Below are 16,175 nucleotides of genomic sequence, written 5' to 3'. Positions count from 1 at the left end.
CCGTGCTCCTACACTTGCAGATGGATACCACAGCCTTGCCCAGTCAGACATGCCCCTTGCCCCAGCTTTCGCATGTGCCAGCAGGTGCGGGTGATGCTGTTTAAGCCAGTCCAGGTCTGCCTCATGTGGGGGCTCCTTGGCTGACCGACTTGCCCTCTGGTTTTCTCCTATAAACTACTGCATCTCAGCACCCCCGCCTACCTGCATGTGCAGTGTCCTGGTCTGTGGACAACCCCAGAAGTCATTTTTTCCTGTCAAACATACCCTCAGCCACTCCCACTCCCATACATCTCTACACCTCTGGCAATCTGCAGTCTCTCTGTTTGGGGGACCAGGTGGTATGTCCTGGTCCAGAATTCCCCACCTGCTCTACTTATCTGTAAAAATAAATAAATAAATAAATAAATAAATAAATAAATAAGCAAAAAAAAAAGCAATTATGTTGGCATACTGGTTGAGCTAATACAAACTTGGCATCAATCAGGCTCTGAAAGCCCACCAGCTACTGGTTGCTTTTCTCCCAGCAGTGTAACACTTGCCTAGGTACAAGGCAACCTAGGCAGTTGCCTACAACTGGAGCAATAATAAACATTTTAAAATGGAATTTTTAGTTCTTGGCAGAATTCAGCAGAAAGTACCATGACTTCCCATAAACACCTTGCCCTATGCCCATTCACAGCCCTCCCATTATCAACATCTCCCAGCAGAATGGTACATCTATTATGAGTGATCTATCTACAGACACATCATAATCACCCGAAGTACACACATTCCCATCACTTTTGGTTGCATACATTCTATGGACTGGAACATATGTGCCAATTTTTTGGTATCAACCACGGTGGTTTTACCACTGTGATATACTAATTCATCCCTCTCTTTTACCCCATCAACCCTTTATAACTACTGATCTTTTCACTGTCTCCATAATTTTATCTTTCTCAGAATGACATGTAGTTGGAATCACATATATGTACTCTTGCAGGATCAGGTACCATAGAGTAGCATGCTAAGCCTCTGCCCATTACACTGGTTTTCCACATGGGCATTGGTTTTAGTTCGTACTGTTCTACTTCTGAAAAAGTGCCTGCTGATGAATCTGGGAAGCAGCAGAGCATAGGCCAAATGTTTGGACCCCAGTACGCATGTGGGAGTCTTGCATAAAGCTCGGGCTCCGGCCCTTGGACTGGCCCAGATCTGGTGGTTGAGGCCATTTGGAAGTAAACCAGAGGTTGGAAGATATCTCTTTCCCTGTCTTTCCTTCTCTCTCTAACCATGCATTTCAAATAAAAATAAACAAATCTTAAAAAAAAAATGTTTTTTCAAATGGGACCCTTTCACTTAATTGTATGTATTTAATTTTCTTCCTTGTCTTTTTATGATCTGATAGATTATTTCCTCTTAGTTCCAAATCATATTCCATTAACTGATTGGACCACTCTTTGTTTATTTATTCATCTACTAAAGTTCATCCTTTTTTTACTTGTTTATTTCAAAGAATTGCAGAGAATGGGAGACAGAAAGAGAAAAAGCATCTTCCATGTACTGATTCACTCCCCAGATGGCCACAGAAATTCCATCAGGGTCTCCTACGCATGGTTGTGGGGAGAGCCAGATTGGAAGCTGGGACTTATTGGTGAGGATATGGGATGCTGGTGTTGCCTTAGTCCACTGTGCCACAGTTTCTTCCAATTGTTGGCACCTTTGTTTCTTCCATGTTGGCAGTTAGGGGTAAAGTGGAGACTTAACTTGCTGAACGCAATGTTGACCTCTTTAAACTGTTTTTCCTTCGATCCTAATGTCAGAAAAAACAGCAAGATAGCCATGAGTAAAGAAACCCAGAAACTATTTTTGATCTCACTTTTCTCCCTTGTTTTGGTGCATCACTGAACTTTCAAATTCCATCTCGTAAAAACTCTGAAATTCCCGCACACTCACTGCAGCTTTGTTATTTCAGGCCTTGGCTATTTCTCATCTGTGATCCTATGATCAAGGCTGGCTTGTTCTACCTGGCCGGATTCCCAATTTCCTCTGACTTACCCTTTCTATCCCAACAGAATAATTGTTCTGAAAAGCAAATCTGGTCATTGTATGTCCTGCTAAAATCCCCTAGAATCTACCCATTATATTTCAGATAATATCCAAATCCATTTTCCTGGCTTCAAAGGCTTATCCTGGTTGAATTCCCACCACCTGACTCTTCTCTCTCACAGTCAATACTTGGTGAACTGATCCCTTGAGCTGATTAGATTGGGCCCTGGTTTCTCTTGCTCAGACTTTGGCTTACTGCTACTACTCTTCTGAAACACTCTGCCCATCCACCTGCCATTATTCCCGTAGGGTTCTGAAGATGTGGCCAGAGGCCAGAGTCCACACTGAGTGCCACTAGGCTAGCAAGAGAGTGTCACCAGGGCTGCATCCTTCTGCAGGCCACAGGGAGAAATTTGCTCCCTTGTTTCTTCAAGCTGCTATTCATGTGGGGTGAGAAGCCCTGCCTGTCCTTCTGTGGAACCCTGGGTTTCTTTGTTAGATGGTGCTGCTGATGTATGAGTATGGTAATCTCCCTTTTTTATAGAATCACCTTGTTTAAAAAAATCTATTATTTATTTTACTTGAAAGAATTACAGAGGGAGAGAAAGAGAGACAGAGAAAGACTTTCCATCCTCTGGCTCGTTACCAAATGGCTGCTGCGGCCAGAGCTAGACTTGTCTGACGCTTTAAACCAGGAGTGTCTTCTGGGTCTCCCAAGCGGGTGCAAGAGCTCAAATACTTGGGCCATCCTCCACTGCTTTCCCAGGAAATTTTCAGGGCACTGGATCAGAAGTAGAGCAGCCGTGTTACACCCATATGGGATGCCAGTGCAGCAGGGAGAATATCAGCTTGAAAAACCGTCATGCCAGACCCACTAATCTTTTAAAAGCCATCATAATTGATTGGGCCTGATTATCTGTACAAGAATACTTGAAAAAGTTCATGGGAAAATAGAATGAAAAGATGAATTTATTTTGGAGCAAAACTTTTTTGAGATATGTGTATAGTTTTTTTTTTTAAGTTTTATTTTTTATTGGAAAGTCAGATATACAGAGAGAAGGAGACACAGAGAGGAAGATCCTTCCGTCTGATGATTTACTCCCCAAGCAACTGCAAAGGCCAGAGCTGAGCCAATCCGAAGCCAAAACTCAGGAGCTCTTCCAGGTCACCACACAGGTGCAGGTCCCAAGGCTTTGGGCCATCCTCGACTGCTTTGCTAGGCCACAAGCAGAGAGCTGGATGGGAAGGAGAGCTGCCGGGATTAGAACCAGTGCCCATATGGGATCCTGGCACGACCAAGGCAAGGACTTTACCTGGTAGGCTACCACTGGGTCTGATACGTGTATAGTTTTTCTGTCAGACACATTTTCCATGTGTTCTTGGAAGATCCCCTCATATTACAAACCAATATCAGTGAAGAACAGGAACATAGAGACACATGCGCATTCAGTACCAAGGTGAAACAGAGGGTAGATACGCAATGTTTCTTTCAGGTTTGTCTTATTTCTCTTAAGAAATAGCCCTGTCTCCACCCTTTCCAATTTTTTTCCCCCATCCTTTTCTTTAGGTAGGTAAACCCTAGGCTGAAATTGGTATGGAAAAGTCTTGGGACTCATTTGTCTCCCTTACTAATCAGTCGGCATGGAAGGCAGGGACACTGTGTGTCTCTTTGTTGTGATTTTTATACTCTGGGGGCTTGGCGTAGAGCTTTTCAATCAGTGCTGTCGAATAACTGATTGAATAAAAGCGAGGCCCGCTTGATTGCCTGTCACTTGCCACCTTCCCAGATGGCTCTTTTCACATAGTTCTGCAAGTCATTTTTACGTGAAAGGAAGTACTCTTCCTCTCAGGAAAGGGCTGAGCTTGTGGCGGGAGCAAAAGGAACAAAGCACAAACTGAATGTGGAGTGAAACCCACTGAGAATGTCCTACTCAGCAATTACTTAATCCCTCCGGATGCTTCATTTCCTCTTTTGAAAAATGAGGCTAATAACATTTGTTTAGTAGGAGTTTTGTGAGGATTAAATAAAATAACAAATATGAAAATGTCCTTTATGGTGGAATAGGTTCTCAGTAAATGGTATCATTGCCATAGAAGTAATTAAGTGTTTTATCTTCTTATTTGTCTTTCTCAGACTTTTCTGCCTGTAGGCTTTGTTGGGTCCTTTCCCCATTTCCATGCTCAGTTGTACCAACCCTTCCATTTGCCCAGGGCGAAGGGAGCCTCCCCCGGCCCAAACACTCTCCAAGATCCAACTCCATCCAGTCCTGAGTATCTTGGCTTTCTTGTCCTCGTTCCTCAGTAATTCAGTCATAGACCCTCTAGCATTTGTGATGTACCCTCTTTAATGCGACATGTATCTTGTCCATACCATTTGTTCCTTAAAGGCCAGAATTATCTTCTAGTTCTCTGTTATTTTTCACACTCCACACTAGCACACAAGATAGTGTGACATAGAGCCAGATTGCATGAGTTAATTTCCAAGCGTGTGACCTTCATCAAATTACTTAGCCTTTCTAAATCTTGGTTTCCAAATCTTAACTATAAATTGGGAGGAATAATAATATCTTTTGGCCTAGCTCTTAAAATTAGAATATCTATTAAAGCATCTTGTACTGTCCCACTGCCTAAGTGTTCAATAAATGCTAGCCACCATTTTGCTGGTTGTCAATTAAAATGACTTATACGACTTGCTGTGTTGGGGCTGTGTTCATTTGCTATCACTGTTGTAAGAAATGCCTGTGGACATCCAGAACTTTAAAATAGGTCTAGATTAGGTCTTGATGGGTTGTAATGAAAAGAGTCTACAGTGCTGTATCCTTCAGAAGGCTGCGGGGGGATCTATCCTTGCCTGCTTTGGCTTTAAAGTCTGCCTGCATCCCTGGGTTTGTGGCCTTGCTTCAATCCAGTCCATGCTTCCATCATCCCATCTCCTCAGATCTGACTCTCCTGCCCTCCTCCTTAAGCACCCCTGTGCTTGGACTCATTCCCATTATGCAGAGTAATCTCCATCTATTGAGATTCTTAACTTATTCACATAGGTAAAATTCCTTTTACTAGGTAAGGTAATATAATGAAAGACTTTGGGAATTGGCATGTGAGCATGTTAGGGGAACGGCGTCTATTCTGCTTGTAATACTGATGTAATAAAATTCATTCATTTATTCAAGAAACATGTACTCACAATCCACTTTGTGTCTGGTCTTGTTTTAATTTCTTGGGTTGCAAACAGAAAAATATGGTCCTCTTGTTGCTTTTGTTCTGCTGGAAAGAACGTATATAAGCAGTTGAGTTCCTCCCGCCGCTACCAGCACAGTAGCGTTCCTGCCTTCCTGGACTGGCTCCGGGGCATGCCCCATGGCAGGGAGGGCGTCCATGATGGCAAGCAACAAGGATTGACTTCCTAAAGTTCCTGTACAGATACAAGATCATCCTCACCGTGCTCCCCAGTGCACAGGCTGAGCGAGGAACTTGTGCCCAGCCTATGCCTCAAGCTGCTCAGCGTCATGTCCGTCCCAAAATGTTACAGCGTCAAGTGTGCGTGCTGGGCACACAAGGAGGGCGTGCGCCAGAAGGAGATAGTGCTGTCCTGCGAAGGAGGTGCTGGCACCTGTGTGCGAGTGAGGGTGCAGGCATGAGTTATGGACCGGTACCACGGCATGCCCATGCTGCTGGCTGGCGTCAAATGCGTGGGTGCTGAGCTCCAATACCACTCGGAACACAGTGAATGGCGTGGTTTCAACTGACGCTCCAGCCCAATCCCCTCATGGTCTTCAGCCTTAACCCCTGCCTCCTCTTCCAACACGCTACGCAACGGTGTGGCGTCCTCCCTCCTCCTGGGATGGGCGCGGGGGTGGAACATCTGGGGCCTCCGATGCCAGGCCTTGCCAACACTGCTCACCTCTGCCTTCATTCGTGCCACCACACTGCCTTCCCTACCTCTTGCTCTCTCAGTCTTCCTCTCTATGGCCCTCAGTCTCCTGCCAGCGGCACTGGGTTGCGCCTCAATGGGAAGCTAACCGAGGAGGGGATGGGGTCTGGAGCCAGAGGGGCTGCAGCCAGGGGCTGGGTTAGAAAATGGAGCTGGCTCTGTGACATGGCCCCACCGCTGCTGCTGCTGCCGCCGCTGCCACGCTGTCTGGCTTCAGCCGCCTCTGCCCAGAGTGCTGAGCAGGTGAGGAGCAGGGAGGCGCAGTCTCCAACCCCACCTCTCAGGTCTGTGCTATTTGATTTTTAAATGACTGGTTGGGATAGAGCCCGAAAGAAATACAACTTCCAGTGGATATCAGGGGGAAAAAAAAAAGGAAAAAGAAAAGTGTGTAGGCAGCGTAGTATCTTAGGATAGTACTTTCTAAAATGTGGAGGAGAAATGAGAATAGCTCATGTTTAATAGATAACCAAGACTTCATGCTCTTTTGACTGAAGGAGAAGCAGAGAATGTATGCAGGACGTTGCGTGCTATGTACACTCTAGTGTGGGTGTGAGAACATGTACCAATTAAGGTGAAATATTTTTGAAATTTCCTAAATGGGAAACCAATGTAATTCTCAAGTGAGAAAGAAAATGGGGAAGGACAGTATTGCTTTTTATTTTATGTTTGAAAATTGCATGTGCACTTTTGAAGGATGAGGGAGAACTTTTTAAAGTCATTATCTATGCAACTGATTAAATCTATTCTATTTATCTTCTCATTAGAATAAAAAAAATTTAAGTTTATTTTTCTGACATCCATATTTTCAATGATTAGTTTCCAGGCTAATTGGAGGTAACATTACATCCCATTTACAGAGGCAGGGACTGAGAGAACACACAGCAATGGGGAGCAGCTGTGACTGGTGAGACAACATTCAGGAAAAGAGAACAAACCAAAATGATATTTCTAACTGATAAATCAATCAAGTCTCTATTCCTGTTTTCAGAAAAGAATCAAAACATCCTTTTCTAGACCTTGTAATTCTTATCTCATATTCAATCTGGTACCCTTGAACTGAAACTTCTTTGATCCTCCACAGTCTTCCTTTTTTGTGACTGCCAAGCAATCACAAGATCTGTGAAGTTTTCCCTCTTTCCAGATACTTGACATGTCACTTTTCTGTTGGTAGCAGTTGGGGCCTGGGCTTGTTTATACATTAACGACCAGAAAGGACTCCTGAAAATGCGCTATGTGCTTCTAGCCAATCTTTTTTTTTTTTTTGTTACTTCAAAAGGTAGGACCTTGGTGAGTCACTTTGGTGTGTAGAGATCAATTAGCTCATTTTGTGAGGATGGCCCTGACATTTTTGCATTCAGCAAATATTTACTTTGTACCTACTATGTGGAAGATAGGTGTGGAACAGGGACGGGAGGTACCATTATCTGAGCTTCACTGAGTATGTGCACTGCGCCTCTTTATGCTCGTTTCACGTGCTTCAGAAATCTAAGTCATCACAAATATGCTTAGAGGTTTTCAATATGGAAAACAGGTTTCTTTCTCCATGCCAGCTCCAGTTGCTTGTCTAAAACACCGTGTCAAAAAGGATTGTGAGGCTGAGTTCAAGTGTGATGGAATGAATGGTAGGATCAATAAATAACTTCTTCTACAAGGGTGAGAGGGAGGATATGCCAGGTAAACTCTCATTTACTCATTAAGCTCTGCCCGAACTGTACTTTCCAAATAGCAGGCAAGAAAGGAAGGCTGCTGTGCATGTGACTGTAATACAGGCAGAAAGTGGCTGGTGCCCGCATGGGACTCAGACACAGCATGCCAGAGAAATGTGGAGGATACTCTGTAGGACAGAGAAAGCATCAAGGAACAGCTGTACATGAATTGAGCCTTGCACATCACTCAAGGCTGGATCCAGGAAGCAGAATTATTATGAATATTATGCTGTAAGTGTTTATTTTAGCACTTAGATATTACATAATTGTGAGAGGATTAGAGGATTTCAGAAAAGGGAATTAGTCTTGATTCACTCAGATTTGTCTGGGAGAAATGTCCAGTTTATTTTGCCCTCTGTGGTACTAGACGCCCTCTGCAGGTCTCAATGAACTGGTTGTCGTATTCACCATGAGTGTCTGGGCATACCATCCACAGCACAGGCCTCAGCAACCTTGGAGGCTCAGTTCTGACATGCACTCCACAATCCTGTGATTTTCAAAAACTGTGGTTGGAAGTTTGAGTCTAGTCCTCCAGTTGGGGGTTCCCCAAAGAAACCTTGCTAGAGGTAACCTCAGAACTGACTCCTGTGTGTGCCAGCCAGTATGGGATCTGGCTCAGTGCATCACCAAATCTGCGTACACAAACACTAGTGGTTGTAGTTACCTGGTCAGTTCTGTCCCCAGCCCCATCTCATATGCAAACCAATGGATGCTGCGGCCCAGCCTAACCCTGCCCACCATACACTCTGCCCTAATGTACACCAGGGAGAACTGCAGCCTAGTCAGAGTGGCCCCCAATAACCTCACTAGGCCCTCCCCCAGCCCTGATTCCTATGCATGCCAGTATGTGCAGCAGACTGCTCCAGTCTATCCCACATCATTTTCAGCTCTCACACATTAATGGACATTGGAGTCTAGCTCAGCCCAACCAACTCCACTATCCAGCCCATACTCATGCTGGCAGATGCCACCACCTGTCTAGCCAGGCTCTCCCCAGGCCTAGTTCTCATGTTCCCGGGTAGGAGTTGCAACCCATCAGAGAGGTGCCCACTATTTCCCTAATAGGCCCACTCCCAGTCCCAGATCTTGCACTTTCCAGGTGGTTCTGCAGACTTGCCTAACAGGATTTGCTACCAGCCCCAGCACTTGCCAGTTGATGCTGTGGCAAAACCCAACCAGCCTGTACTTACTCTGACTCATGCATGTACCGGTGCATATGGTCATTTAGCCCAGCATGGCTCTTCCCTAACCCAGTTCACGTGCAGGCCAACAGGTGTTGTAGGACTGCCCACCTGATCTCCCCCCAGTCCTAGTTCTCATACTCAACAGCAGGAACAGTGGCTGAGCAGAAGAGCCCCTGTAACTGCTTGTTGTGCTCACTCTCCCATCCCAGGGCTTAGTGTGCTGCAGTCCAGGCTAGCAAGCCTGCCTTTCACTAGCAGGCTCGGCCTTACCTGACCCCAGTTCCAGCTCATGCTGGTGGAAGCTGCAGCCTAGCCCAGTCCCAGCCGTAACGTGTACTGGCTGGCACTGTCCCCCAACCCAGCTCATAGGACTTAAATCTGATCCGTTCTGTGACAGTAAACAAGTAGCCATTACTGTATAGGTTGGCAAATACTGATCAAAGTACTCTCACAGGTGAATCAGGATAATATAAGGGTGAAAGACACCCCCCAAAATGCCACTCTGAGTCTTAATTAAAAAAAAAAGATGTATTTATTTTTATTGGAAAGTCAGATTTGCAGAGAGGAGAGACAAACATCTTCCCTCTTCTGGTTCACTTCCCAAGTGGCCACAGTGGCTGGAATTGAGCTGATCCAAAGCCAGGAGCCCAGAGATTCTGGGTCTCCCACACAGGTGCAGGGTTCCAAGGCTTTGAGACATCTTCTATTGCTTTCCCAGGCCACAAGCAGGGAGCTGGATGGGAAGCGGGGCCGCCGAGATATGAACCGGTGGCCATATGGGATCCTGGCACATGCAAGGGGAGGACTTTAGGCACTAGGCTATGGCTCTGGGCCCTAGTCTTTATAGATGTTAATTTGCAAAGAGCACAGGGAAATCTTTGAAAGCTTAAGCTCTGTTCAGTTGTGCACATTGGCACACAAAGAATGCTTCCACGTTCAGTTGTAGTCACCTATGTGTCCAAAACCGCCTTGTGATGCTTGGATAACTTTGAGCATTCTGTGGTGAGGAACTTTTTTCCCTTCAAAACTTATCCCTTAACTTGTTTCTGTAAATATGGATATCCTGCTTTTTCTGCCAAATAAGCAACAGAATGACAATATTGTTGCATGGCATGTGTGTGTGTTTGTATGTGTGTGTATGAGACAGAACACAGCTCTTTGAGACTGAAAACTGTGCCAAAACCAAGGACAATATCCCAACTTTTGTGAGCTTTGTCGGGGGTCAGTAGCACTTCAGTCCTTTCATTTCTATTTTGCCACTTTCTGCCACTTAGATCGTCACTGTAATGTCTTGAACAGCTTGACAAACTCTCATGACTCCTTATCCTTATTCTGTCGCAGCAAGTAATGGATTTACACATTGGTTTGCAGGTCCTGTGCAGTCAGCTTGTGCTCCTAATAGCTCAGAGAGGCCCAGGAAGATGAAAAGATTTGTTTAGTTTGTTTGTAACACAGACCAGTCTGTGCTTTTGCTGTTCTGTCTTGAGAATACTGTCTGTGCTGGCAAGGAGAACACCACAATTATGAGTCACAATTTTTACTTTTCAACTCTATTTTCGCTGGTGGCATCCTGTTTTCTTTTGAACACATTGTAATTCATTGTGGGGTGGGGACTACACGAGGTGGTGGTGGTATAGCAAAATTTTGTACAGGAATCGAAGGAATACAGGCCTGTGACCAAAACAAGGGCTTCCTTCTTTACAGCGCAGACTACTAAATGTGACAAATGGGCAGTCTCATAAGTATTCCGGCTCTTCACTTCCCTAGTTTGATTACATTGTACTGGATGGCATTTGGAAGTCGGTTCAGGGTGCATATAGCTGAATTATGCAATTTGCTGATACGCAATTAACTGGAGTACCAACACATTCAGTCTAATGGGGGCCAGATAGAAACTGCATAATTCTTGGGAGCACAAGCTGATTATGCAGTTAAGTGATATGCACTTAAGAGAAGTGCACCACATCTATCTGATCCCATTTCTTGCAGTAGATTTCTCATGGCACTTTACCCCAGCCTTTCTGCTTTTATGGTCAAACATATTCTAACCTGTATCCACTTGAAATGAGAGCCTTACAGTTCATATGTAGATTTGGGATTCATCTCTTTTAAAAGTCAACCTTTGAAATTCTTAACTCTACAAATGGAAAAAAGAAAAGGGCACATATGGGGCTTCGCAGGTCTTAATCTTAGGGACAGGGAAGAACATCTGAATTAATTGTACAAATTTAGGGATGTTCATTTTTAGTTTCTTTTCTTTTTTGGTTTGGCTAGGAAGTTGTGTTTCAAATGCAAACGTGAGGTGCATGAAAAGGTTTCTTTTTAAAAGCACAGGCCTTTGCACTCAGTATTTTTTTTAACTTGAAAATGGATATTGTAGAAAGGGGGCCCTTTTACGAGAAACTCCAATTAAATGACAGTTCAGTGAGCATGGCAAGCTTTAAATTCCTCTGATGATGATGGATGGTTAATTTAATTTGGCAGGTCTTGCTGTTTTACTGTACACTTGCTGCATGCTTTGGATTGACCTAAATCCTTTGGGGGACCCCCAAGAAATATAAAATATGGTCGCCTATCTTCAGCATGTTTTGGAGATCATGACCTATGCATACAATGTAATGGGGAACAATGAAAACCAGCATGTGATTAGATGATGAAAGAGTTGTTAAAGAGAATTAAGAAAAGAATCAGAAACAGAAAGACAAATATGTATTTCCTTACTCAAATATGGAAACTGAAAAGTTGCACTCACGGGAGTAGAGAGTAGAACAGTAGCCACTGGAGCCTGGGAAGGATATGGGGGCTGGGCAGCAATGAAGAGACATTGGTTATTGGGTACCTGCATACTATTGGGTAGAAAGAATAATTTTTAATATTCTATGGCATAATAGGACAACTATAGCTCACAACAATTAAATGTTTCAAAATAGCTAGCAGAGAGGATTTTGAACGGTCTCAGCACAAAGAAAGGATAAGTTTCATAGCTAATGGGTATGCTAGTGACCTTGATGTGACTATGATCCATTGTATAAATGTGTTGAAATGCCACCCTCTACCCAACAAATATGTACAGTTACTATCAGTTAAAAAAAAAAAATTGGGTTTTAAAGAACATCAGAGAAAGGAAATAGAGTGGGCTAGAATTTTTCATCACTAGAGGGAGACAGAGAGAGGAACACGGGTCAGTGATTCCCACATATTAATTAGCCCAAGCAAAGATACTTCCAAGATACTACTGTTCCCCATTGACAGATGAAAAAAACTGAAGCTCAAGCATGTTTAGGAACTCACTCATGAACCACAGGTAAGAGGAAAGCGTCTCTCCCTAACTCCTGCTAGGAGATGTTCCACCCATGGACTGGGCAGACAGGCTGTGGAGACAACTGCCAGTAGAATTAACTGTGTGGCCATCAGGATCTCTTTCAACCATGGCATCCTGGGTTCTGGAAAGATTTCAAGGAGCACAGGTGAATGTTGTGGTCTCACAGTTTGGAGAATTCCTTATCTCTCTAGCCTGGAGATACCAGCCTTACAGATGCAGTTTTTCCTGAGTTGAATACGTTTTTTACAAGTTTATTAAAACCAGATGTGGTGGTTGGGTCAAGAATAGAGTAGAACAGCATTTGGTACATGGGTCAGGAAGAGAGAATGTCAGAGATTCACAGGGTCACATGAACATAATATTCCCTATTCCTGTTCATAACCTGCCACATTTGGTGAGCCAGATTAACCTGGAACCAGCTAGGCTGATTTGGTCCTTATCTTTTTGAATTGTATCAAAAGCACTTTGAGTTTTTTGACACTTAATAATTTACTCCCTACCTATAATAGTTTCCTATTGCTGCTTCTCAGATTATTATGAATTTAGCAGTTTAAACCAACATTCCTTTTTCCCCTCTCTCTCCTTTTACTTTCCCTTTCTGCCTCTCCTTTTCCTCTTCCTCCTTCTCTTCTTTTACTTCACACACACACACACACACACACTCACATGATCACTGCCTTCTCTTCTTTCTAGAATGTAAACTCCGTGAGGGAAGTTAGCACCATGTCTGGCACACAATAGATGTTTAGTAAGAATTTGTGGAATAAATTAATGAACCTTGCAAAGAGGGAGTTAAGGAGATTGTTAAGTCCCATTTTAATTAGATATATTAGACCACTTTCCCAAAGTGAATAAATTGTCTTGTGTTTACCCACAAACTCTCCAAAGACTGGGATCTTGTGTTTTTATTAATCTAACATACCCATTAATACATAGCTCCAAAAATAATATAGAATAGAAACTAGTGAGTTGGAATCCTGATTCCAATCTGTTCTGTGTGACCATGAGCAGATCATTCAACATCACTGAGCCACGTCTTCCTTGTGTGTAGCACTGGGATCAAAATAGTATGTGCTTCCTCATGGGAATTTGAGACAAGTTAATGAATATAGGTAAGGCCTGTGCCATGGCGTAGCCAGGAAAGCTGTCACCTGTTGCACTGACATGGCACGTGAGCCCCATTTTGGGTTCTGGCTGCCTCCATTATCCGATCCATCACTCTGCTAATGTGGCTGGGAAAGCAGCAGAAGATGACCCAAGTGCTTGGGTTCCTGTGGGAGATGGGAGGAAGTTCTTGGTTCCTGGTTCCAGACTGTTGCAGCCATTTGGGAAGGAACCAGCAGATGCAAGATATCTCTGTCTCTGTAAATTTGCCTTTCAAATAAACAGTGACAAGAAGATGAATATAGGTACAGCTGATTGCTTGGTGGATCAAAGGCAACAGATTTTCTCCATGACGTTCTTTCACTTCTGTTTCCTTTTCCTCCTTTTAGGTATTCCATTACTATTCGAGTTAAAATGTAAATGTTTTTATAGTTTTCAAACTGTTTTGTTTCTTTTCTGGTATCACTGACCCTAAGCAAGGTGCAGTCTTGACTTTATTCGCAGATAGGAATAGCTTGAAAAACAGTCATGTTACCTAGCTGAGAAGGTACATTCCCTTCTCACATTTTCTAAGCTTTTTCTCCTGAGCTAGGTCCCCAACAAAGACAGAAGAAGCTGCTAAAACTGAAGAAAATTTTGCTTCAACTGCAAGGGGGCATACAAAGGCCTGAAGTTTTTTCTAGTTCCTTACTGCAATGGAAGAGCTTTTCATATTGTGTTATATCTACAGATGAAGAGAATGCTCGCTCTCTTTTTTATTGGTAAGGCAGATTTACAGAAAGAGAGGGAGAGACAAAGATCTTCCTTCTACTGGTTCATTCTCCAACTACCTGCAATGCCCGGAGCTGATCTTATGAGAAGCCAGGAGCACTAATCCAAAGCCAGGAGCCAGGACTCTCATTTGGGTGCAGGGTCTTAAAGTGTTGGGCCATCGTCTACTGCTTTCCCAGGCCACAAGCAGGGAGCTGGATGGGAAGTGGAGCTGCCAGGATATGAACTGGGGCCCACGTGGAATGCTGGTGCTTGTAGGTGGAGATGATGCAGTTGAACCACCGCAGTGACTCTCCTGTCCTCCTCTTCTACCCGTGGTCCAGTGCTTTTTTCTGTCTTCCCAGGACTGTCACTAGGCGCTCATGTCAGTCCCAGCTTTCCTCTACATCAGCGTAGTACCTCTGCCTAGAATCCTTCTGCCTTTGGTTCTTCTGACCAAGCCTTTCAACAGGGATGCAGCAATTGGAAGCTGGGTTAGAGACCGTTAGACAGGAGTCACCCAGGCTTTGTGTTCAGACTCATGTCTTCTATTAGCGCTGTGACCTTCAGGAAGTTTTTTCATTTTGTAGTGTCTCTCATTCCTTGTTAGATATAAGAATAACATCTATCTGATAGTCTGTTAATGCGAAGAACTAGGAGAGAATTTATATTAATCAAAAATATATCACTTTATCTCTCACTTCATGCTACCCTCTAATCGATAGATTTGAGTTTGGGCTGGCATTGTGGTATAGTAGATTATACTACTGCTGTGATGCCAGCATTCCCATATGAGCACTGATTTATGGCCCAGCAGCTCTACTTCTGATTCAACTCCCTGCTAACACACCTGCTAATGCAGTGAAAAATGGCTCAAGTGCTTGGGCCCCTGCCCGCACATGGGAGAATTGGAAGAAGCTCCTGGCTCCTGGATTTGGACTGGCTGTAGTGGCCATATGGGGAGTGAGCCAGCAGATGGAAGATATCTCTGTATATACATCTACCTTTCAAACAAACAAAGTGAATGAACCATCATTGCACACAGTGGCAAGGTGGATCTCAAAACATGATGCCCAGTGAAAGAAGCCACACCCAAGATAATACGTATTGTGTGAGTCTATTTATATGAAGATTAAGAAGGAAAAATCTGCAGTGATAAGAAGCAGATCAACTCTTGCCTGGACTTGGGGATGCTAGAGGGGGTTACCTGGCACCAAGGAATGCTCGTGGGTGATTGAAATGGATTGTATCTTTCTTGTGGTTCTAGTGGCATAAGGATATTCCTTTATTTAAATTGATGTACATGAGCAACTAAAAAGCATAAACTTACTCAATGAAGTTGGTTCAGAGACGTAAGAATCAAGAGAAACCAGCAACTTGAATCACTTGGTAAAATGGTGAATATTTTTCCTTTATTGCCCATCATCTAAAGAAACAGGGAAAAAAATCCTTTATCATACAGCTATTCCAGTAAGAGACATCAGCCACTCACTGAGATAAGGAGGAGTGGGACTGTAGCATGTTAGGAGTTGCTGGCTTGGGCAGGAGGAACACCTGCTGTCTGCCATAGGCTCTGTTCCTTTGTTTCTTGAGGCACGTGGTAAGTGCTGTTACTCTGCAAAGCCTTCCCAGGTTCTGTTCATCTACCCACTGCCATCCACTACCCCTTCCTACTCTCACCCCTCCACTCCCCCTCCCCTGCCCCATGCTTTTTTTTAAAATTTCTTTGCCTGCCAAATTCTGTGAGGTTCTGAGTCACATAAAAAACCAGCTCACCCCACATTAATCTGCAAAGCCAGGTTCAAACAGGAAAAATAAGCAGGGACTTTTTGGACAATTGTCTCAAGATAATCCAAGGTAAAGTTATGCCTTTACCTCGTTCTCACAGTAATCTGTGGTTCTTTGCCTGAATGATTAAGGCTCATTCCTCATTATTCTCTTTGTCTGTGCCAGTGGAGAAAAGTGGTAAGTTCCTGAAATTTTGCGCATCAGGGGGAAAAATGTTTCTAAAATATGTTAGTACCTTGCAGTCAGTTGCAGTGAATAAAATTTAAACATAAATTATTTTTAAAATCCTCATAATAAAAGATTAAAACAATAGGGAACTTTATAGGGTAAAATACGAAAACTGCCATGCCCAGAAATAT

Source organism: Ochotona princeps, chromosome 2 (genome assembly GCF_030435755.1).
Source record: "Ochotona princeps isolate mOchPri1 chromosome 2, mOchPri1.hap1, whole genome shotgun sequence".
NCBI classification, from domain to species: domain Eukaryota; kingdom Metazoa; phylum Chordata; class Mammalia; order Lagomorpha; family Ochotonidae; genus Ochotona; species Ochotona princeps.
The sequence above is the reverse complement of the archived record's forward strand: the minus strand, read 5'-3'. Positions refer to the sequence as shown.